The sequence below is a fragment of the Rhynchophorus ferrugineus genome, unplaced genomic scaffold (assembly GCF_030347505.1).
Source record: "Rhynchophorus ferrugineus isolate W39M unplaced genomic scaffold, kcgeb_rfMv2 rfM4, whole genome shotgun sequence".
NCBI classification, from domain to species: Eukaryota; Metazoa; Arthropoda; class Insecta; order Coleoptera; family Curculionidae; genus Rhynchophorus; species Rhynchophorus ferrugineus.
In genome coordinates, this window is record NW_027472583.1 from 47,767,197 (window position 1) to 47,792,578 (window position 25,382).

The window sequence follows — 25,382 nt, forward strand, 5'->3', positions numbered from 1 at the left end:
GATATGTTACATTAATACTCAAGTACATGACATTATGGAAAATGTCATTAATATTTTAACATTATGCTTTACAACATGCATACTTAATGATATAGAAAATAAACGTTACTCGGAAATAAATTAAGTAATATGTATATTAAAATGGAATAAATTAATAAATATGAAACAAATTTGGTTGAAAATACGTATAAAGGTAGAAAACATATTTAATGAATTATTATTTATTTAAACTGGATATAATTATTTCTGAAATATTCAGTATTTCGAAACGATTTTCTTTAAATATTCAAACTAATATCTTCTTAATGGTATTACTATATAGCGTCTCAAGCAAACGCGAAGTTTGTTGATTAAAAAGAGTACATTAACATTATGATTATTTAAGGTATCCTTATTATTACAGATACACCATTAACATCAGAAAGTCGTTGTAGCCGGTTTCACATACTTCTTTCTATTTGAAGTCATTTTGGCTCTTTATTTTCGAAAATATGTATTTTGATAATGATATGATATGATATGATATAATATTAGACCGATTAATAGAACCGGAAGCGAAATAAATAACTTAAATAAAGTATTATGAAAATATATATGCATATATATATATATATATATATATATATATATATATATATATATTAGTATTGTACACCCAGAATAGTTGCTTAGTCTAGCATTCTTTTATTATATTTGCATTAAACTCTTCTACATACCACCTTTGAGATAGAGTTTTAGGTTGATTTTTTGACTAATACGGTATTATAAGGCATTGAACAATAAACTACTTTTTCATTGAAGCATATTTATACATTTACGTGTAAAAAGTATAGACAAAATTAGATGACCACCATTTTTATTTAGTCACTTCAACCACCCCCCCCTAATGCAATCTAATAATCCTTGCTATATCATGTATATTATTATTAATACCGTTTCTCGAATCGTGCCCTGCTATTATTATTTTGTAAGTTTGTCTGAAAGCGGTTAATTTATGTTAGGAATTTGACACATTAAAATTGTTTTAAATACCTGACAATACTTGGTGAGCTTGCTAATTTGTAAAAACAAAATGAATTAGGGACCCATTATTTCAGTTATCTTTAATTAACATTATGGCTAAATCCATATCCCTTTTGTTAATTTCATTGCGGCTGTTTATACACATATATGTATATATTGCTTGCGTATAAGTACCTTTAAGATATTCTTCCAGGATTGAAACCAATAGTAAAATCTTCACTTGTTGACTTATATTTTTAAGGCTGTTCTTTTGAATTTAATGCATTTATTTAACAGGAATCAATTTACTATTACAATTACTAGTAAAGAAGTCAGGTTGACGATTTAATAATAATCATTTCGCAGTTACTCGAAGTATCCCTTAGAATAGTTAAGTGAAGTTCGATTAAAAGTATCACAGCTGAGATACTCAAAGACTAAATTAGTCATAAATTGTGACAATTAGGAAATATCCATGCTTTGAAAAAGGCTCCTATTCTGTGGATTTTTGGGAGAAGTATAACAGTTAATTTTGTAAAACTTTCTTTCCGTAAAATAAATTAGTTCTAAAAAAATCTGTTTTAAGCCCTATACATTTTATATTTCATATATTACGAATACTAATACTATTACGTTAAATATAAATATTTTTGACTCTGAATTTTGGCTTTGAAACTTAAAAAATATATTTAACTTTTATTTATCTCGAGTACTTTTGTAATATAATAAATAAGATTAGGTGGCTACTACGGTCTTCCTATCACCAAATAAAAAACTTAAAATAAGCTAATGAGTAGCTTTTTAAGATTTTACGATACCAAGAATGAGAATATATTGCGAATATTATATATGATTACGTCTTTTTTAAGGCGAGTTCCCTCATGGCTTATTGTAATATACACGAGAAAAAACCTTAGTTCCGATCTCCGAAGAATCATAACTCAAGATAATTTGGATTATTTTATGAGGCAGATTCTGTTGCCAAGTTTCTACTAAATAGATAAAAAGGCAATCAAAATGCATTCAAATTGAAATATATTACTGCTTTAGCATTAGTAATATTATACCTTAAAATGTTTACTATATATCAAAACTATTGTATAATAGTTTACAGAAATATTAATTTGTCATTACTGCTATATACACAACGACTACAAAATATATAACTCAACATGAAATTTGATTGTGATAAGATGAAGATTATAATATTTTGCTAGATTTATCGTTGGACGGAGAACATATCAACCCTAGTAAATCACATTTGTGAGAAGATTTACTTTTCTTTACTTCAATCTAAAGAAAAAGATCCCTGAAAGTCATCGAGTGTCGTGTGAAGTTTATCTTAAACATGCTCTATGGAATTCAATATATGTATACTGATTTCAACCTTTTAAAAGTGATAATTTTCATGGAATCCAAATTGGTGACCGGGAAGTATGTTTTGTCTTAAGGATACAAGTGTTGCAGAATAAGGGAAGTTCTGCCGCATCCAGCGTATTCACCAGACATTACGTTTTCTGATAATAACTAAACATAATGGGATGGAGACTTGGGAAGGTTATGGTTTTCAATTTATTTGAAGTAATATTTTATGAATAAGAAACAGTTTAAAATTTCTTTATAAATATTTATTTTGTTAGTTTTACAAATATATTAGCATGACATGCTTGGATAGATTGATACTTATTTAGATACAGGTGAGAGCCATTAGGACAATGTTATATTACTTTCACTACCTTCTAATCATTGGCTGTTGACTATAAAAAAACGTATAAGCTTTAATAAGTAAGCTTTCGCGTTAAAAATAATTGTAAATGAGTTAAACTAAATATACCATATGATTTTATAATATTTTTCGAATGAAGATTACGAGTATTTATATATTACAGTCAGGAGTAGAGGAATGATGTAGCTTAACATTTTTGCAACGAAATCGTTTTTTAAGTCAATTATTTTGATAAAGTTTGATTATTTTTCATAAAATACTCCTATCGTAGTATTAAAATCACATTTTCGGTAACACCAGTGTCTTATTTAGCCAATTTATTGATTATTGAGGTTATATTCCTTCCAGTTTAAATTGTCTACTATATTAACTCTGCAAATAACTTAATAATTCTGTATATATTTATATAAATACCTAAAATTAAAATGTATTATATATAATGATCAGTATTATTTCTTTTGTTCTAAAGGTAAGAGCGAGAAAATGCCCCAGTTCAAATCATCAAAGAAACAACTCGAAATAATGTGAACCTTTGTAAGTACAAACCATTTTCTTTAAGCTTCTTATAAATCATTACAAAAGCTCTAAAAATATTTCATTCCCTGAGAAACAGTTAACATTTTTAGTTGTAATATATTTAATATAATTAAACAATAAAATTAATTGAATTAAATTTATATTATATTTCAGGATCTGCTTCTATATCATTTAATTATATTTAACTATTCTGCATTTTAAAGAATACTACTAGAATTTACTGTAGCTCCGTATTACTCGTATATTAAGAACGTGAATTAATTATGCGGAATTTGTAACAGAAGGTATAAGTGTATTTTGCTTTATTTTTAACTCAACATGATGAGTTTAAAAAAAAAGACTATGTGTGGGTAGTTTTATTATATCAGAAATTATTTGTTTACATGTAGTTTAATATGTATTAAATATGATATAAAAATGGTGTGTTGCAAACTGTAAGAAAAGCAGTGACAAGGGAAAATTTAATGAATGGGTTAATATCCTAATATTGAAAATAATTTTCAATTAAATTTGTTGTGTATATTTTTATATATATTTTATTTTCACCTATCTATATTTTATTTTCAGCAATCGGAATTTTATTTTCATTTATCTATATTTTATTTTCAACACTCTTTTGATGTATTTTTACATGCGCCTTTCATTTCATGGAATTATATATCTAAATATATGTTTAGCACCATGTTTAGAACGTACAGAGGCCATTTAAGTTCATGATCTGTGTGTTTTTAGTCTTCTGATATATTTTAGAAATTTATATCATTTAGAAAAAAAAATCTTATATAACTAGCAAAAACTAAAATCTAACAAAAACTAACTAATAAAAAGAATAAAATAAATTATAGATTTAAATACAAATTTATTGTATATATATATATATATATATATATATATATATATATATATATATATATATATATATATATATATATGTGTATATATATGTAATATATATGTAATATATATATATATATTTAATTATTTATTTATTTATTTATTTATTTATTTTCAGCTATCTGTATTTTATTTCCAGCAATCAGTTTTTTATTTTCAGCTATTTATATTTTATTTTCAGCGTAATTTTTACATGCGCCTTTCATTTAATGGAATAATATATCTAAATATTTGTTTAGCTCCATGCTTAGATGGTACAGAGGTGCCACTTAAGTTCATGATCTGTGTGTTTTTAGTCTTTTGGTATAATAACAAAATAGCCCTTTTAGTTTAATATTATTTAGAAAAAAAAATTATATAACTAATCACAAAAAAATTATAGATTTAAATACAGCGGAGAAAAATACAAACATAATTTTCAGCTATCTATATTTTATTTTCAGCAATCGGTATTTTATTTTCAGGTATTTATATTTTATTTTCAGCTATCTATATTTTATTTCGAGCAATCGGTATTTTATTTTCAGCTAACTATATTTTATTTCCAGCGATCGGAATTTTATTTTCAGGTATCTATATTTTATTTTCAGCAATGGGTATTTTATTTTCAGGTATTTATATTTTATGTTCAGCTATCTATATTTTATTTCCAGCAATCGGTATTTTATTTTCAGGTATCTATTTTTTATTTCCAGCAATCGGTATTTTATTTTCAGCTAACTATATTTTATTTCCAGCAATCGGTATTTTATTTTCAGCTATCTATATTTTATTTCCAGCAATCGGTATTTTATTTTCAGCGTTCTATATTTTATTTCCAGCAATCGGGTATTTTATTTTAAGCGTTCTATATTTTATTTTCAGAATTTTTTCGAATTATTTTTACATGCGCCTTTCATTTCATGGAATAATATATCTAAATATTTGTTTAGCCTCATGCTTAGATGGTAGAGAGGTGCCATTTAAGTTCATGATCTGTGTGTTTTTAGTCTTTTAGCATAATAACAAAATAGCGCTTTTAGTTTCATATCATTTAGAAAAAAAACTTAAATAACTAGTCACAAAATAAAATTATAGATTTAAATACAGCAGAGAAAAATACAAAAATAATTTTCAGCTATCTATATTTTATTTTCAGCAATCGGTATTTTATTTTCAGGTATTTATATTTTATTTTCAGCTATCTATATTTTATATCGAGCAATCGGTATTTTATTTTCAGCTATCTATATTTTATTTTTAGCAATCGGTATTTTATTTTCAGGTATCTATATTTTATTTCCAGCAATCGGGTATTTTATTTTCAGCGTTCTATATTTTATTTTCAGAATTTTTTCGAATTATTTTTACATGCGCCTTTCATTTCATGGAATTATATGTCTAAATATTTGTTTAGCTCCATGCTTAGATGGTAGAGAGGTGCCATTTAAGTTCATGATCTGTGTGTTTTTAGTCTTTTGGCATAATAACAAAATAGCGCTTTTAGTTTTATATCATTTAGAAAAAAAAACTTATATAACTAGTCACAAAATAAAATTATAGATTTAAATACAGCAGAGAAAAATACAAAAATTATTTTCAGCTATCTATATTTTATTTTCAGCAATCGGTACTTTATTTTCGGCTATTTATATTTTATTTTCAGCAATCTATATTTTATTTAAAACTTTTATTTCAATTTATATTTGCATACGCCTTTAATTTCATGGAATAATATATCCAAATATTTATTTAGTACCATGTTTATGTGGAACAAAATTGCCATTTAAGTTCATGATCTGTGTGTTTTTAATCTTATATAGGTAAACTTGATATTATAAACTAGATTACTAAATTAGTAATAATTAAATTTATTTAAAAAAGAAAATTAAAATTATAGATTCGAATAGAAAAGCAGTGAAAAAGAGAAAATTTAATGAATGAAATTTAAAAAATAATGAAAAATAATAAATGAAAATATAAATTAATATCAAAAATATTTTTCAATTAAATTAATTCTGTATATATTTCATTTTCATCTATCTATAATTTATTTTCAGCTATCTATATTTTATTTTCAGCAATCTATATTTCGTTTTCAGCATTTTTTAAAATCTATTTTTACATGCGCCTTTCATTTCATGAAATAATATATCTAAATATTGGTTATATATATATATATTTTTTTTTCTTCATGCGTGTTTCCTTTCATGGAATTTTATATTATTTTTTTTATTAAAATATATTTTACGTTAGATATGCTTATACTGTTCTGTTGTACTTGCATTAATATATAAGCAAGGTGAATATGGCATTTATACATCAGTAGGTATTTCCTAATCTAATTTACTTAAGCTAAAGTTAAAATACACTTATTTTTAACAAGTTTGTGTGGTTTGTTTCGCTTCAATCTTATGATTTCCTGCATGTTGCCCAACGAAGATCATAGTGCAATTCTTCGTTGGTTACGTAGCTATAAACCTTGGTACTTATAACTCGATAAACATTGTTTTGGGGCGTTGGGTTACTAGTTGAATTGATCTCTTAGTGCAATCCCATATTTGCACCCCATATATCGAAATTGGCTTTATGATTGACTGGTAATCTAATCTCTTTGATTTTAGGTCAAGTTAAGAGTATCTTCCGACTAATCAGTACGGTTGCTTGACTTGAGTCTCATTTGGTCTGCTTTTTGCCAATATGATGACTTGATGTTTCTAGCATAGCCTACCATCGAGATATATTTTGAGGCATTTAACTGATTCTGCTTGAGGAATCCAGCATCAAGTGAGACAATTAGGTTTTTGTTATTTTGCAGCAACGCAAAATTTATGTGGACAGACTTGGAGCTATTAAGCTGCATTTTTTTCATTTTCTTTCTTTCGGTCTATAGTCCTTTGTAAATATTGTTTTCTATAGTCTAAGAAATACATCTTTTGCCATAATAACTGAGTCACGGGTAGATGCCGCAAGTACTGCTTCTTTTGAGCTGATATGGTAGTGGTCCCAAGACACTACCCTGTGGAACTCCAACCGAAATAGGTTTATAAGTGTTCAGAATGCCCGTTAATTCGATATTCTTAATGTTTTTTTCGAAAAGATGTGATTCAAACAGTTGATAGTAATTCCGAGATATCAATTTTCTTATTTTGTAGATTAATCCCAAATACCATACCCGGTCAGAACTTTCTGAGGCACCTGGGATATTATAGGGCTGCACATCTTTTCTTCGTATGCCTTTTTAGCAACCGCTGTTACTCTTTGCCCTTCTCTTGATCGATTATCAAGTGGTGATTTCGAAAACTAAACTGGAAATCTGGTATTTATGTAAATGGTATAATGTGTTTTAACAGCGAAATAGTCTATAAGATCGAACTTTTTCTGCCGGTTTGTCATGTTTTTAGGCATAATTATCCGAGCTAAACTTAAGACATTCCGGAACATGGCTCTCAAACCGTCATGAAATATATATGCCCACATGATTATTGCTTTTCTAAGAAGCTCTTTTAATAAACCATGTGAAATATTATCAATTCCAGGAGCCTTTTAGGATTGAGATTATTATCTATTTCTGTGGCAATTTCCATTGGAGTAATCCGACCTTACAGCTACGTCGGGCTGATAAACAGGACATCTGTTGTAGATTCTATATCATTCGGTTGGAATACGTTGGCCAAATGTTCTGCGAATAATTCTTTTTTATTTGCTTTTTTATCGTTGCGTCGGACATATTCATTTATATCATTTTTAATAGTCGGTACTCTAATAATTGGTTTTTTGCTTTCCATTGCGAATAATCTTTTTCTGCTTCCGGGCTTTATTCACTTACGTAATTTTCCAAGCAACTCTGTTTATGTTATTTAATATTTTGATTTGTCTGATTACTAATTCTATTAAATATTGTTTTACTCTTCTAGCTTTTAAGCTTTCTTTTATCAATTCCCTAATATCAAGGGGGTAATTTACCCCATATTCTTATTTCTCTCTTCATGTCGGTATAGCTTATTTTGTAGCAGACCGAAATGTTTCAATTATATTTCGGACTTGTAGCCCAAGGTCGTCTATAATTTCTTAACTTTAAACTGATTTTTTCCTGCATTATAAGACTAAACTTATCTCAGTTAGTAAAATGTTAGTACGATTAGGCATATTTGTATTTGTTTCAGAATTCTCGCGCCTAGTCTTAACAATACTGGAGGGTAGATGACAGTTCGCTCAAGCTCTCGAATTGTATTTGATTTGATGAGATGCCTTTCAATATGTAAAACTCGAGTAGGTCTAGCACTTTATTATTTTCGGTGGGCTAGTAAGTGAGTTCCAAGCCCAGAATGATAGTTACAATTATATTGCTGCAATATTACAATAATTATTGCTGCTAGTAATTTGTTTCCTTTTCCAGGTGTTATTATTCGTGAACCCCAGACTATGTGTTTAACATTAAAGTTCTTTCCAATAAAAAAACCTTATGCCTAATTTTAAAAATAAATCTCTTTAGTGTTTTTGTGTTATTTTGTATCTTAGTGGATAGTATATAGCCCATGTTTATTTCAGCGCCGTTCTTTTCAGTGCTAATTATTGTAGCTTGTCTTTCTTCATTTTCAATATAGTTTTATTCGAAATGCTGTATATTTTGTTTTATTGTTAGAGCTATTCCGTTTTGAGCAAGTTCACTTGGGTGTATTATGTTATAATTGTTAAGAAGGAATTACTAATTTTTGTTTTTCTTTAATTTATTTTGGGGTTTTTCTAATATCTCTACCCTGTTTGCCAACTGATTGAAATTGTGTCGCATTTCAATCTGAAATTCACAGAGCAATTTCATCATGACAGATGATAGTTGACTCGTTGTTTACAGATTCCTTTATTATATTATTGAATTATATTTATCATTTAAGCTAATTTAATGTAATTTAAGACCTATATTTTTTGTCATTTATTTTTAAACTTATTAAGAAAAGCCGTTTTGTTATAGATATGTGTAGGTTTTTGTGGAATGCTAATAGTATTCTATTATCCGCGAATCACAAATTCCTTCTAGTTCATGTAAGTTATTAACATACACGATATAGCATAGTTGTCAGGACAATGACTTGTGTGTTTCAATTCAGAATGTCCATCCTGTTGTGTATGAATATTCTATTGCATATATAGGATGTAAACGTTTCCACGTTATTTGGAAACATTTTCTTTAGTTTATATATTAATACTTTGATCCAAATTTTACCGAAGTTTTGTGCTACGTCTAGATTCTAAGAACATTGTTCAATCCATTGTCGAGTAATTTTCTCTGAATCCTAACTGGCAGTTCAGGATTATTTCTAATCAATATATTTTTTTATTTCCGCACATATATTAATATATAATAACGCTATCTTAGCATGATTTAGTACTTACTAGTCTCTTACTTCTACACCGCCACTTTCCAGTATGTAGGTGCAGGTTTCGGATAGAAGGCTGCATAGATACATTTTATTATAGTTTTTGTATCCAATTGAATTATCATTCTTCTTGTCACAAGATCAATTTCCAATAACAGGTGTGGTATTTTTTAAGTAATTACCAATAAATTGTGACGAAATTCATCTGTAATTAAATAAAATACAGATATATAGTGATATATAGATACATAGATACCGAATCTTAAAGAGCTGTTTAATGTTTTACAACTACATTGTCCATTTTGTTATAGATGTATTTCATCACTTCATTCAAAATTTGTTCTAAACTAAAGTTCAGATAGGTAATGATGTCATAAAATTCACCTGTTAAAACAAGCTCTAAAAAATAAACCATGCTGGACATACAATAACTTTAAATAGCCCTGCCGTATATATATCTTGTTCAGTGAAATTTTTAATTAATCACATGATTACTGCTTTTCGAGGAAGCTCTTTTAATAAACCATGTGAAATATTATCAATTCCTTCAATTCAATTGAATTCAATTCAATTTCAATTCCTTTCAATTAGGTTTGTAGCTCTAAAAAAATAAACCATGCTGGACATACATTAACTTTAAATAGCCCTCCTGCCGTATATATATCTTGTTTAGTGAAATGTTTAAATAATCATTTCAAAAATATTTAAATCAGATCAGATGCGCTGAAGATGGTAATGCCATTGAAATTTAGGAAATAAGTTAGATTAAATGGTAACTTTATTTTTAATGATGTTTTATGATTGTGTTTCAAAAAATGTGCTACTGTTGATTTACTTGTGTATGTAGAAGAAAATATTTTTATTAATCCACTTTATTATTTGGATTATGTTGGTATAATAGAACGTTATTCTTTGAGTTGCACTTAGAATACTGTACATTAATTTGTTTTGTATGTATTTTCTTTATATCCTCTTTTTTTCTTCGATCTCGATAAGTACTTAACATTACAATATAGGCTTTTTCACAAAACCCATTTTTATCTTTGGATCCTGTTATGAAATTATGATGTCCGTTTTTTGTGGATCTGATTAATTGTCGAGTATTTTTCTCTAATACAAACTGGCAGATTACTTCTCGATTAATATTTTTTTAAGTTTCAAGCTGAACAGGTAAGCTTCATACGGCGTTTTAAAGTTTCTCCAGTCATAAGATCGATTCCGGCAATATATGTGGTTTTGGATTTCAAATTATCACTTTTAATTACGGCGTAATTCGTCTGTACTTGAAAAAAATACCGACGATATTGCTTGATATATCGAACTGTTTAAAGTTTTACTAACTATTCCAATTTTATTATTAAAATGATGAAATTGTTCAAGATTTGCTCTGAGCTAAAGTATTGGTAGTACGGATATTGAACAACAATAATATGAACTTTATTTCTGGTTTCTCCGTTCTTTAATATACTCATTTCAGTATAAGTTACTCCATCTCTGAAGTGATATTCTGGAAGGTTGTACAAATACACTTCCACATCTACTTTGCGTTAATTATTTTTCGTACACTAAACACAATTTTTCTACATTCATCAAAACTTCACTCAAGACATAATGTTTTATTGTTATTTATCCATATTAATATTAATACAATTATGTTCGCTTAATATACGCGCGTTACATTGTTTTTATACTACATTTTCTTTTACTTTTTTCTGCATATTTTTTTCCTGCATCCCAAGAGTAACTTGTAGTAAGATACCTTCAGGGAATAGCTGCTTTTTCTCGTATTCCTATCTGTGAATACGTGACGGTATTATAAAATTCACCTGTTTCGAACTAGGTTTGTAACTTAAGTAAACCGTTACGGATAGACATTAGCTTTAAATAGGTCTTCTGCTGTATTTATCTTGTCCAGTGAATTGTCTAAATAATTACATCTAAATCAGATCAAGTGCGGTCAAAATAGTTGTTATTGAAATGTAATACAGAACTTACAGAATAGTAAATAAAAGAATTTTCGTTGCTATTTAGTTTTCTATATAGAAGAAAATATTTTCTATTTATTTATTTTTTTTTAATTTGATAGAACATCATGATTTCAAAGGTTTTTTTAACTTTTGTCTTACTTAAAAGCAAGTAAGTTTAAATACAATAGGCCATTTATTTATTCATATATGCTGTGTAATTATTCTGAGCGGTATTATTAATATAATTGCGAGAAATAATTGACATATCTATTAAATATACTATTTATATCATTTGGTAGGTTGCTTTGTTATCTTTTTACTTTCTATGTACCCTCTTTCCTTCAAGAAGTAATCCAATATATTAACATTTAATCAGACTGTTTTTTCCAACAAAAAACTTTTTTTGTCTTTAAGTACAATTTTTGTAGAAGCTTTCTCGATATTTTTACTCCCAAGTTGAAAAAACGGATATATTTTGTCCAGATATATAATAAACGATAAAAGATAACAGAAAAGGTAGAAGAAAAGGTTGGGTAAATACATTTACCTTTTAAATTTTTGGGAAATATTTTTTAGTAAATTATAGAACTGGCCAGCAAATGTATATTGTAGTAGTTTCCAGCTTAAATCAGTACCATTAACTGAAAAAAAATTGTACAAAAATATAGATACACATATATCATATTAAAAAGAAAACTTAATTATAGGACAACAATATAACAATTAATGATTGTTGATTTGCCATATATTATATTATAATTAATAATATTTATTTCGGAAATCTTCATAATAATGAAACTTTTGCTCAATTGTATCTAGTTGGTATCAGTTGGAAAAAGATACAATCCAAATGTACAATATCTGATACGAGTGGTGAGCTATTTCGAGATACAGTTTAAATTTATAGTGCCTCAACTACAGATATTTTAGTTTTATTAGGAAGTTCTTTATCAAATCAATCCCAATAATCACCTCTAAATTTTTTTTTAATTAAATAGCAAAAAGAAAAATTTTTAGATTCATCGTATTGTTTTAATCTCGAAGCTGTAAAACAAATAATAAACATATAGAACGTAATGAATATATCCGGTGCTTGCTATACTAATTTACGTCATCAACTGAAAATTCTTCGCAACGAATTAACTGTCCTGATCAATTGTTGATAAATCTGATCTATTTAATTTCATCGAAAATTTATTCGTTTTAAAGCTAAACCAAACCTTTGTTATATATTAAGCTTTTTATTTTTTTTTGCTTTTCATTTTCGTTTTTATCGAAAACTGATCGAATAGATTAGCATTAATTTATCTCGATATTTGTCGCAAATATATTTTTTTATCTTCGATACTCTATAAAACATTCTATAAAATAGTCGATGTTTTTACTCTGTTGATAGACAGAAAACAGTTTTTTACATCTTCACACCATAGCATGCTAAATGAGAGTTATATTGTTTCAATCTATTAGTAGATTGACTATATAATTTGTTGACTGTTTGATAAAACAGCGAAAAGGTTTAGCAAATAGGTTTACGTCTTTTTAAATACTCAATAACTGTCTGTTAGATATTGCTCCAGTAAAATATCAGTCGATTGCTAACTGAGGGGTACAAGATTATTGTTAAGTAGTGGAGTATTTACTTTTTAGTTTGGTTATTATTTGTCTCGTATATTTCTTTTTTAATTAATTTTTTTAAGCTTTTTGAGTTTCGTCAGTTCTTACACGAGTGTAGTATAATTGTATTATTTAGAATAGGAATATAATAGTCCTGTTGGTATTTTATCTTCGGAGACCAATCCCCACGTTATCAACTGTAGAATCGTGGGTGTATATATGGTAGTATAAAGGGTCGTAGTAATCGCTACAAGTCGGTTAAAGATAGCGTCATCTCTGTATCAGACCCGTGAATAGTGATATGCTATAAAGCTTGAAAAATATTAAAAAGTCAAACCGTAATTTAAAAAAAAATATCAGGCAGAGCAGACATAAGACACAAGTGTAATTTTTTTAATATTGCATATTATAAAAAATAGAAAAAAATCTCTCTCTGAAATGTAATCTCTGAGTCTGTAATCTCAATTAAAACCATTTATTACACAAACGTTGTACTAATTACAAAAACTACTTTATATGTTTAAGTCACTAAATAACTTAGTCACTAATAACTGTTAATGTGACTATAATTTAAAAAATTACCTGATTATTTATATATTATCATTTGTGACATCTAGGGTATATATGTATGTAGTATCCAAAAATATGCGCCTAGTTGGAAACACGATCTAGTGGAAGCATTTTAAATAATTTTTTGAATAATTTTCGGAGTTTTTGTTTTAATATACAGGAATATTTACATTTTTATTTATACAGAAGATTAATAAGAAAAATGGAAATTTATTGCTAACAGTAATTACGTTACTTTTTATGTTTGGAAAATTCCCACATGACCCGGTGTTGAAGATGCCAAAAATCCACGGTTTACGTCCCCGAAGAGACATAACTCGAGATAATTTGAATTTTTTTTATAAGAAAGGGAGTATTCTCAAAAAGTTTTTACTAAATGGTTAAAATTTTTATACATACAAAACACTCAGGTGGGTAGTTTAGAGTAAGGGCAATTTCTGCAAATGACTCTATAAATTATTAAAGTTAAATTTCTCTATATTTATCATAAAATAGTTAAACGACCGTCTATATTTTGAAATGTATGAACATATGGATCTGGATACATAAAATAACTATAAGGGCATCGTAAATAAATCAAGTAGCGTTTAAACGAAATTGACGGATATATGTAAAAAAGGATGTTTAAATATTTATGGGCTATAAGAAAAATAATTCATAAATCGGTTGCTGATAGGCAAATCAAAATCAAATAATTCAATTTGTTTTATTCTTTTTTATTGGCCAATAATTCTTTACAATAAAAATGTTTTATACGTTGTTTAACTAAACGTATAAGTTAAATCAAATTAATCTTAGATCGAGAAAAAATATATGACTCTGTTAGCTCTAGTTCTACGAAACATATCTCGAAATAGTATAGGGTCATCCAAAAATATTTTTGACGTTATTTTGCGTAGGTGTTTTTGAAATTATATTACATCAACAAGATTTAATTATTACAGGAACTGAAAGCATCATACTTGTATGAATTATTAAATTTTGGGAATTTTTCACAGGAGCATCGAATTATAGCCAATGGATCTTTTTGTATGGGTATACCTTCAAACCTGCTGTACTTTAGTAATCTGACAATGTAGCATCATTTGACGCTGAATATTTATTAACAAAAAACTAAATCCATTTTAACAGGGGCGCTTACGAAAATTTTTCGGAATTCGCGTAACGTTCCGCAATCTTTTGTAAAATTTTATTTGAAAAAAAAAATATATGTATTTAATTTCCCATTAAAACAAATTAACCGTCTTGGATTTTTTTTTACTTTCAAAATTTAATTTCTTTCTTGTCTACCCTCAATACAATGTACAATATATAAATAAATAAAAATTCAAACTACTTTTTAACTCTTAGTGAAAGAGAGAAGATCCGAGCCTAACATATAGATGGCACTAGATTTATTGCATTCACTGCTTTTTAAGTTAGCATTACTTATCAAGAGAGAGCAGTTAAAATTTTATAACATTCTACTCACAAGTTGTGAGTTATTGTGCTAAGAGTGACACTACTTGTGTGTATTTTAAAAACAATGAATCAAAAGCAATTTCGTATTTTAATTTTACAATGCTTATTGATGGGAAACAGTTATCAATCAATTGAGTAACTTTGATAACATCGTAAATATATCAAAATTATGTGTTGGTTTTATATTGCATGAGCATTTGACTATGACAAAGCTCTGTTTAAAGTGGATGCCGTGTTTGCTCTCCAAAAACAAGAACGTGTTGATGATTCCGAGCAGTGTCTGGCCATGCTTAAACGTAACAAAGCGGAATTTTTGCGTAGATATTTGATAATAGATGAAACATAGATCCATCACTTTACTCCGAAATTAAGACGATCGTTATCTGAGTGGACAATTTGTGATGACAGTTCTATTTTGAGGCTAAAGATATATCGTTCTATAAAAGTGGCATTGAAGCGTTAGAGCAACGCTGGAATGATAATGTGGCTTTTGATGGAGATTACGTTGATGAATAAAGATATTTTTGAATAAAGAAAGACGACTTTTCTTTCTTACACCTGGGATTTTTCAGTATATGTGTTAGTAATAAATCCTAATAAATACACCACTAATCTTAAGAAAAGTTATATTTTCGGAAATATGACAATAATAAATGTGTTACTGCAAATTATATACATATAAAACGAAATAAATTTAATTTAACACAAAAAGTGTTCTTGTGTAAATGTAACAAGAACTAGTTGAATAAGTTGAATAATTTAGTCCTAAGTAAAACGCCACTCATGTCTTGATTATTTTATTAAACTTCTGGTTATTAGAAGTGTAGAACTACCAGCACTTTAACATCAAGTAAATATATACATAATTATTTATGTGTATAGTTTAAGACTGTATTATACATTCAAGAGTAGAACACTAAATTTTTTCCACCTTTCTAAAGGTGTTATTAGAAAATTTATATTAAGGTTTCAGAGATGAGAACACTACCAATACCTGTAATTTGTACTCTGTAATTTAATAAATTCTTAACATTCAGTGTCGTACCACACTTTTCAGAGATAGGGGGAGGAATGCTGATAGAATGTTCTTCCGGCGTCTCAAGATATATTTTCTCCCGTATGGTCCCTGTTTATTAGATCCAGCTGCTAGGAGACCTGAAATACATTTGCCTTTTTTGTTTCCAGTCCAAATTGGCTCTCCGCTCATTCTTCTGTGTCATTCCTCCATGCCCCCTTTAAAAGAGGAACTAACAAAAGATGAGAATGAGGGTAACCTAGAGTTTATAGTAAACTCATGGTGTATGATGCAATATATATTCTTATGAGGGTTCTCGTGAATACAAGGTACTGGTATTAAACATCTGAAGGCCCTACCTTCCTGGTGCGCTAACTAATAAATTGGCGATCCGAGTACTTTTCATCTTGCATTTACCGTTATGGGAATTTTAGAGCAGAGAATGAAAAGCAGATTTTCGCCTTCAACATCACTGAGGCATTTAGCGGATTCAGACACTCTATTAATCTATTCTGCAAACAATTGCATCTGTTGGTACAGAAAATGGTGGCTCAGCACTTTATTAATAAATACATATTGTGAGTATGTCAGGTGTTATTATATCAGATGTAGTATTATGTTCATTTCCTTCACTTGTTTAAAATCTGTATAAAAATATCTGTATAATCCTGTATAAAAATTATAGAATATAGAAAATTACAGAATATAGAATTTATTTTCCCTTGGAAAGAGATTCCATCCAAAAATTAAATTTAAATTCCAATTATGAAATACTGAAACCATTTCGTGAAGACCAAAAGTGCTTCTCATAATTCTTAATTCGAATATAAAAATTAATATTATATTTTATAATCATCTATTATATATAGCAAGTGAACACCGAAATTTTTGGAAAAATTTTAGAATAAATAAACATCTAAGATTTCAAATAAATTCTTTAACCAAAAACAGAAGATAAAATTAAATTAAAGCCTAAGATTTTTAATACAGACAAAACCCAGCGGAATAATTTTCGCCAGAAATTTAAATATTCCGACAATGTTTGGTGTTAAGTTACTTTAGTTTCCCACCGAAAACGATTTTTTGATCTGCCCCGGAATATTCAACGGGAGGTAAGCGGGTAAGTTTATGCGAAACGCAGACATGACTGTATTGCCGATAAGGTCGGTTTTTTCCATACATCCAGAAAGCTTTTTAATGCAAAAGGAGACCAAAAAAAAAACACTACTTTGTAGTCGTAAATGGGGGACGAAAAAGCATTTTTCCGTTCTATTTTCGATAATATATTCTTTAAACTTGGATATATAGCCCGGATGATACAGGCATATAAACACAAAGCAATGGTTTAGAGGAAACGAAAAATGACAAAATTTATATATATGCCGATTTAATGTGCTTTGTTCCGTTGACTTCGAATTTATGTAGCTCTCAGAATAAGGTGACGGTTTTCATATACATAGCTTTTTTATTGACAGGGACGTGTAATACAGCGCCTTTCGTGTTGGCGTTTTCTCGTTTAAAATCATCATACATTTGGTAAACATTTTTTTATTTGAAATTTAATATTTTTTTCTATCTTATATCCCTTCACCTTCTACATGTTAAATATTTTATTAAGTCCTAAAGTTATAAAAAAACACGAGTATAACTTTAAAATATATTTCTTCGAAAAATATTAGGTATCTAAAAATGTTAGGTGTATTAGGGTTAATTATTGTAGTTTTTTTATTCCACCTAAAATTTTATTCAATTTGGAAATAGTTTGTAGTTATCCAAGCTTTGGTGACTTATTTATTTTAACAATATGGTACAACTAGTGTATATATTATTGGTGCACTTAAATTACAGTTAATCATTACAGCTAATAATACAAGTTTGTAGGTTAGAGTATATATCCAACTCCTCACTACTTATGAGTTACATTTCTAGACGCTTTTTTTTCGTAGTTTTATCTTTTGGGGGCCTAATCTAACTAACTGACAATTGTATAACCAAGTTTGTTGTTGTTTTGTCTTGTTTCCTTCATTACGGTGTTTACTTGTCAAGCCTTTTCAATATGACTCTGCTTCTGCTTAGTTTCTTGTGTTATTACCTGTGTATATTTTCTTGATAAAATTAGATTTCTGCATTCTCCCTAATGCACTTGTCATATCTACCAAGCAAACAGTATTCATTCCCCTTGTAGATGCTCATGTGCATTCTGAATAATTATACACATCTATCCACACAAACCTTTCACACTCTATAATAGGATTTGCCACAGTTATCTTATATTAATTATCAGTAATCTTATATATATATATATATATATATATATATATATATATATATATATATATATATATATATTATACCTTTCGTTGTTTACACTCTCAAAATTCTATCTTTGTAATTCTTAGTATTGGATCATAATCCAATATACCGAAAGTTTCGTTTAATCACTTTCTGTATGTCTGATGTATTTCATTGTAGCTCTTTTTAACTATAATAAAATGAGAAAGAATACTGTCTGATTTTAAAACGAATTTACAAACTGTGATAAGCGATACAATCAACATCGTGATGACCTGAGTTCACTCTTATTTTGAATACTAATTATTAAGTACGGTTTCTGATGAGGATCTCCTTTTCAAGTTATATACCGATTATTGAACTAACGACTATATATCTCTACGATATGATCCAGCTGTTCGACGTTCGATTTGGATTTATGCTTTAATAGGATTGATTAATTGAATAACAATGATTATAAAGGAGACCATAATCATTTTATACTGGGTGCTCCTACCACAGGTTTCTTGGGATTATAAAAGGGAGAACTTTTCAATCCTAGGGACCAAAACTATCTAAATTGTAAAAAACGTCTACCGGTAAAATTTCAGATGTTCACGTTTCCCGCGCTTTTCAATGTCAGCGTAGTTTCTCGATATTATATGTCAGGTTATTGTCACAATCGTGGCTTTTCCATCGGTTAAAATTGTGAAGAATTTCGCCCCTATACTTGCATTTCCATTATCTCGAGTTTCTGCTTGACCAAGAGCGAAGCCTGCCTTTACATTTCCCCCTACATATGATTGATCTTGTATCAGATAAACTTGTCAGATAAAAAATTCATATCTAGAATTAATAAAGTTATATAACTTTATAAAGTTATAAATAATTTAAACAATAGATAACTAAACGACGAAACATAACAGTTTAATGTGATCATTTTGATCCCAATGACAGCTTTGAATGTTTGAAGATACGGAATTACTATTTGATGAAGATTTAACTCAAACGTAATAAGAACTCGCATTTGCCCTAGGAGTTGTCCAAATAGTTATTTTTCGTTGAACATATCCCAGGTTAACGTATGAACTCGTGTCTTCATTTTATAGGTTCTCACCATTTAGGATTTAGAAACAACATACCACAATTGACCAAGTCGATTATATTTCTCATCTAATTGGGAAAATTTTTTAATAAAAAGAAATTTGTACAGCTGTATTTCTATACGTGTTACAAGTCTATGATAATATGTGACATAATTAAAGTTCAGATCCCCATATAATATGTTTAAAACCATTTCAGAATAAAATACGGTGACGAATATTGAGATTCAAATCTGTCTGTGCAGGTGTACCTTTGGACCATTACTATATTTACTGTATACTAGTAATATGCCTAAATGTGAAGGAGTAACAATGGTGGCCATTTGGCGATGATACTGTTTCACTCTTTTAAGTAACATCATTCAGACAACTGCCACCAACATGAGACACTGGACGCCAAGTTCGAGTGGAAAGAACATGTTGAGAAAAAATTAGGAGAATTTTTCGTGAGACTTAATAAATGTGGTGGTTGCTCGGACAACTATCCGAATTAACTGTGAGCACATAATCAAATCTGGAAGTCATTGTAGAACTACACTATGTAGTTAAGGAGCTGTACAAAGAAACATAACATTAATATAATCCAAACTAGACAAACAAACTTCTTCGCAGCACTGTTAACGCCCCATGGTATATTAGAAATGAGGACTTCCCCAAAGATCTCAGGATACCAACGGTTAGGGAAGAAATTAAAATTTTACGAAAAAACATCATGAAACTTTGCGTGATCATAAATACGTCGAAGTACTAAAACCGCTTAATAACAGTCATCTTACCTGGAGGTCGAAAAAACAAATACCCTTTCAACAAATATAGTTATGTGCGAAAACTATGCAATGTTTGAGAACTGTGAAGTACACCCATGTATTAATTAAGTTTAGTCTAAAAATATGCACTTGCAATTAATAACTAATTATAAGGTGTGTGCCATGCGGTTTTAAATAAAAATTAACATGCCGCTAATTACCTGCCAACTGAATCCGGACATTTAAATACATGATGACAAAAAAAAAAATAAAGCACATGAAGCAAAATAGAAATATCTATTTATTGTGTACGAAAGTAGGCAAGGCATTATGCTCAGTCTCAATTTATTCGTGTGACTCCTTCTTTTTGATAATTAATTTGAGTTTTTGAGGGGAAGTTTATCACATGCAACCCATTCATCAGGCTTGACATGACTATGTCTGACTACAACTCTTTTCGACCAATACATCACCGCCTTAGTATGTAAACAGTTAAAAATGTTAGGGTAAGTAAATTCATTAATTATTTTGTCGACTCTGTCTCTTCTGCAACATACCCTTATGTTATCTAAGGGTTGACGCAGGGTATTAAAATAACAAAAATATAGTTTATAAAAAATATATTTTGTTCGATGACCTTTTGGTAGTTTCCTCGTGAAACCAAAGTTTCGTCACTGTAGAACATATTAGGTTTCTGCACCAAAAGGTTTATCATTACCAGTTGTCATCTTTAGAATATTAATACTGGCCGGGCTATGCAGTAGATGCATCAGAACTCTCAGCTGATATCACTGAATGTTAGTACTGGAGGCGTGTGTAGCCTTATATGGCCTGCTTCAATGGATTTTTGAATCCCAACAAATATTTAATATTATCTTCCTTGCTGTCAATACAAAACTCAATTACAACCTTTTCCCATATTATTCGATGGTAATTAGTTTTTTTTGACTAGTTTTGTTTCTCAATATTTTTTGTAATTGTATCGACTTTTTTAACGATTAACCGACCAGATTCATTTTTCCGAGGTTCAACTTTAACATCGGTATTTCTGGAACGAAAACGAACAAACCAATTCTAACACTGAAATACACTTGTGCTCTCATCACCATTAACCATCATGCAATAATTGATGAAGCTTCCCTTTTATCTACCCTTCGATAATAAAGTATCTAAGCTTCGAAAAAAACAAAACATATTTTACATAAATTTATACACTAATATACAATAAACAATTTTAGAGAACTCTAAAATGAAAACAAATTCAAAGTCAGTTCGAACTAAGGTCAGATCCTGAAAATATTTTCCAAAAATCACTGGTCAAAACAGAAAACTGAAAGAAAACTTTTATATCGATCAAATATTTAGTATTTGGACGTATAGAATTTCTAAATAAATTATTTTCAAGGAACTTGAGTTTGTCAAAATACAAGTAATTCTAAACTGAACTTTATACACTTCTATTTGTCTTCAACTTCAGCTACAGCAGCATGTTAAAACGATTCGAAATTATATTTTCAGTCAATTCGTGTAGCATCTTTCGCATATAAACATCCGGAAACAATTGATTACTTAACTTCTACTTGCTGTCTGAAAAATATTTGAGAGTTTGAGGTAGGTTTCTTCCAACAAGTCTTACAATTCATTGTCTTGGAATTTTCTTGAACTTCCATGCTGTTGACATCAACGACACCACTTTTAAATCATTGAAACAAGGAACTTCGATTGTGTCAAAATACAAGTATTTCTAAATTAAACTTTATACACTTCTATTAGTCTTCAACTATAGCACCCCGCCATCTCTGAATTATATTATTATTTTGCAGGTCCTTTTTTTTTGGTTGGCTATGAAATAAATTTTATTTGTTCATAAAAAAACTGATGCAGGCAAATAATAATAAATCTATAGTGATAAATCTGTTATATACGTATTTCTGGACAACCGTTGTTTTATAGCCGTACAAATCCACTCAATCTAAATCAGATCGTTTCCATTTCCAGTTATATAACTTGACGGATTTCGGGACTCTATAGAAATATTTTTGTTTATCATCACCTAAATATATATGAGAATGATTGAAACCCGGAAAAAGAATTATTTGCATTCTGGATGTCAAATGAGGTATTAAATTAAATTTTGTGTTAAATTCTATTAACTCGTATATTTATCTCTGTTTCTCCTGTTCACTATAAAATGCAAGTGTTTTTCATATATTACATTTGAATTTTATAAATGTGAGACTGAATTTATATTTATAAATATGCTCCATTTTTATAAAGAGTATTTCGCCAATTTTCTTCCTATCAATATATATTTTCCAGGTTGTTTTTGCAGCCAGCTTTTCGTAATCTTTTATTCGTAATCTATCTATCTTTTTGTATCTTTTATCTGGCCGCACCATAAATAATTTGATCAGTTTTCTTCAGTAATGAGATGGTTAGAACGTGATTCATTTTTTACATTAAAAATCACTAGTGTAGATAGGATTTTGAAACTTGGTCAATTTATGGATGAAGGTATTAGATGCGTAAAGCGTGCAATCGTTGTTATTGATTTTCTTCCTGCTTTCGATATTATACCCTTTGGCCATTTATACTTTCATCAGCTTTGGGGGTTTTATCCGTTAACATTCTCTAGGCATCTACGATACTTCCATTGGCTATGTAGAAGTGCGCAATGATCTGCCGTATTGATTAGTGATTCGAGGCCATTTTCTGTAGAAATGCAATTTTTATAATATATCTCAACGAAGCATACTAATTCGTTGTAATTCGTATTGGCGATATAGGAGAAGAAAGTGGATGTATATCTGGCGCTGTAAGCTGAATTAGCAAAGCTGCATGTGATTTCACTTTAAGATAGTGCTTATACAAGAGAGGAGAATTTATAGTTTGAACGCTTATTTTACCAGTCTTATGTATGGTTGTGAGTTCTGGATAGCGTCACAGTTTGGCGACTGTAAGCTTGAAGTAAATCAAAGGCAATTTACTTTATTTCTTTTCGAGATCATATTAAAAATGGAACAACACTATTAAAATGCCATAATAAGTGGCATAGTTGAAGAACAAAGTCGGAGAGGCAGACTAGAATGGTCTATCGAATCAAAGGTGAACGTATTCCTCAAAACAGGATTAAGAAATCGACTTTTTGAATAAATAGCAGCTCCAAAATGACTCGTAGAACAAAATCACAGATGGCGCACAGAACGGTTGCGGTCGAGCTTCAACAATGGCAAATCAACAATGATTTTTTCCGTATGCAACACATGTATCTCGTAGTAAAACTTCGTCAGTTTACCATTTGCAGTGGTTTATTTCATTACCCTTATTTTTTGTATAAAATTAGCTATTTTTTGTTAACAGTGCGCTTATTAATCTAAATAAATTAGAAACTTGCATGTATATTGTTCATTTGTTAATCATTTTATACAGGGGTCTAGTCTTTTTTGAAACAATAGTATTTTATTTAAATTGGGGTCAGTGGACATCTGCAGTAATAGCTTTATTTTACAAGGACTAACTCATGAAATTGTGCGCTTGGAATTGTCGTGATGGCTCGATCTTCCATCGGTAGTCTCTTAGGAACTCATCTCTCGTACAAATCTCTTCTTTTTCTGCTTGGCAAGCGATGGAACTACGATGTTAAAACGATTCTAAATGATATTTTCAGTCAATTCCTATAACATCTTTCGCATATAAACATCCGGAAACAATTGATTACTTAATTTACTGTCTGAAAAATATTTAAGAGTTTGAGCTAGGTTTTCTTCCAATAAGACTTACAATTCATTGTCTTGGAATTTTCTTCAACTTCCATGCTGTCGACATCAACGACACCACTTTTAAATCGTTGAAACAAAAACTTACAAATGGAATATGATAATCTTAAATGAAATAGTATTATTTAACTTAGGTGAGGTTGCTTAACAGCTGATTACATCAATATTTTCCATTTTTACCAATTTAGTCAAAGATTCTATGAAATTACTACCTGCAATGGATTAAATTATCAATTTACAAACTGATAAATGTCTTCACACACACACGCCTTCAGTACTAACATGATAAAAGTCCACGTATTTAGATTACTAAGTTGGTTTGAATAAATTACCAACAAGAAATTACTAGAAGACTATAGGAAATAAACTATTCCAATAGCAGTACACTCGATTATAATTTAGAACTTTTCTATATGACAGTTGACCCTATCTGCTGTTATATATCCAAAACCTTCTGATTTAACTATCATCCAGAATGGACAGATCGAACGAAAAGACGGGGATAATGAACTATATAATCCATTAATTTCGGATTTAATGGAGTGGCTTTATGTAAATGAATCTAGAAAAAAACGACATCACGATGTGACGAAGCCATTTCAAATGTCTGCGTAATTTAATTAATCGGATAGGACTGGCGAGAGCTCTTTGTTGGAGTATATAAATTATTTTATGGTTGATAGTTGAATATTATCCAACTAATGTTAACAGTGCTTTTAATGCCTGGTCAAAACAAATTTACTCAAGTTCTTAGTATTATTAACGAAATATAAATGAACAAAATTCATGTATCCGTATGTTTGTTTTATATTAAAGAAAATACATAGTTGTTTTATGTTAACTACTTAATTACTACTAATTGTTAAAATAGTAAGAATGCGATCTATTCCGTAGATTTGGTTGACTACTGTCTATTATGGTGAATCCAGCGCACCTTGATAGCTTTTCATAAGCAATTTAGAAAATTTGCGTAAATTTATCAATGGGTTTATGGTCTCAAAGCTTACAGGTTTCTTTTACGATGACATTCCTATATTATGTGATTAATAACACAATTTGATCATTTTTACTGGTTAAGATTACTTTTTGTTATTATTAAACCTTACATGGGGTTAGAACAGGCTTCACTCTTTTATTTTATACTAAGTTATGCATTGTCTGTAGGAAAATGGACAGAAATATAGATCAAGGCGGTTTTAATGTCTAATAAAACTATGCTAAGGGTACTGTGAGTCATTAAGTATAATCTTTTAAATCTAGCCAGTATACACTGTTACAGATCTATCCACCTACTTAAATTGTGGAAAATAAGACTTCCTCTCAAAAAAATCTTAAATCATCAA

General features: G+C 29.0%; 1 protein-coding gene across 2 annotated transcripts in view; it reads left to right on the forward strand.

The window, feature by feature from the left end:
- The window catches only part of LOC143196452 (inactive dipeptidyl peptidase 10), a 417,095-nt gene that overhangs the window by 122,167 nt on the left and 269,546 nt on the right, over positions 1 to 25,382 (forward strand). The window contains exon 2 of one of the 2 annotated variants that reach the window (XM_076404133.1): positions 3,198 to 3,262. The exons of the other annotated variant lie outside the window; for it this stretch is intronic. The gene's annotated coding sequence lies outside the window, so the exon portion shown is untranslated. The remainder of the gene's footprint in view (positions 1 to 3,197; positions 3,263 to 25,382) is intronic. 2 annotated transcript variants of the gene reach the window in all.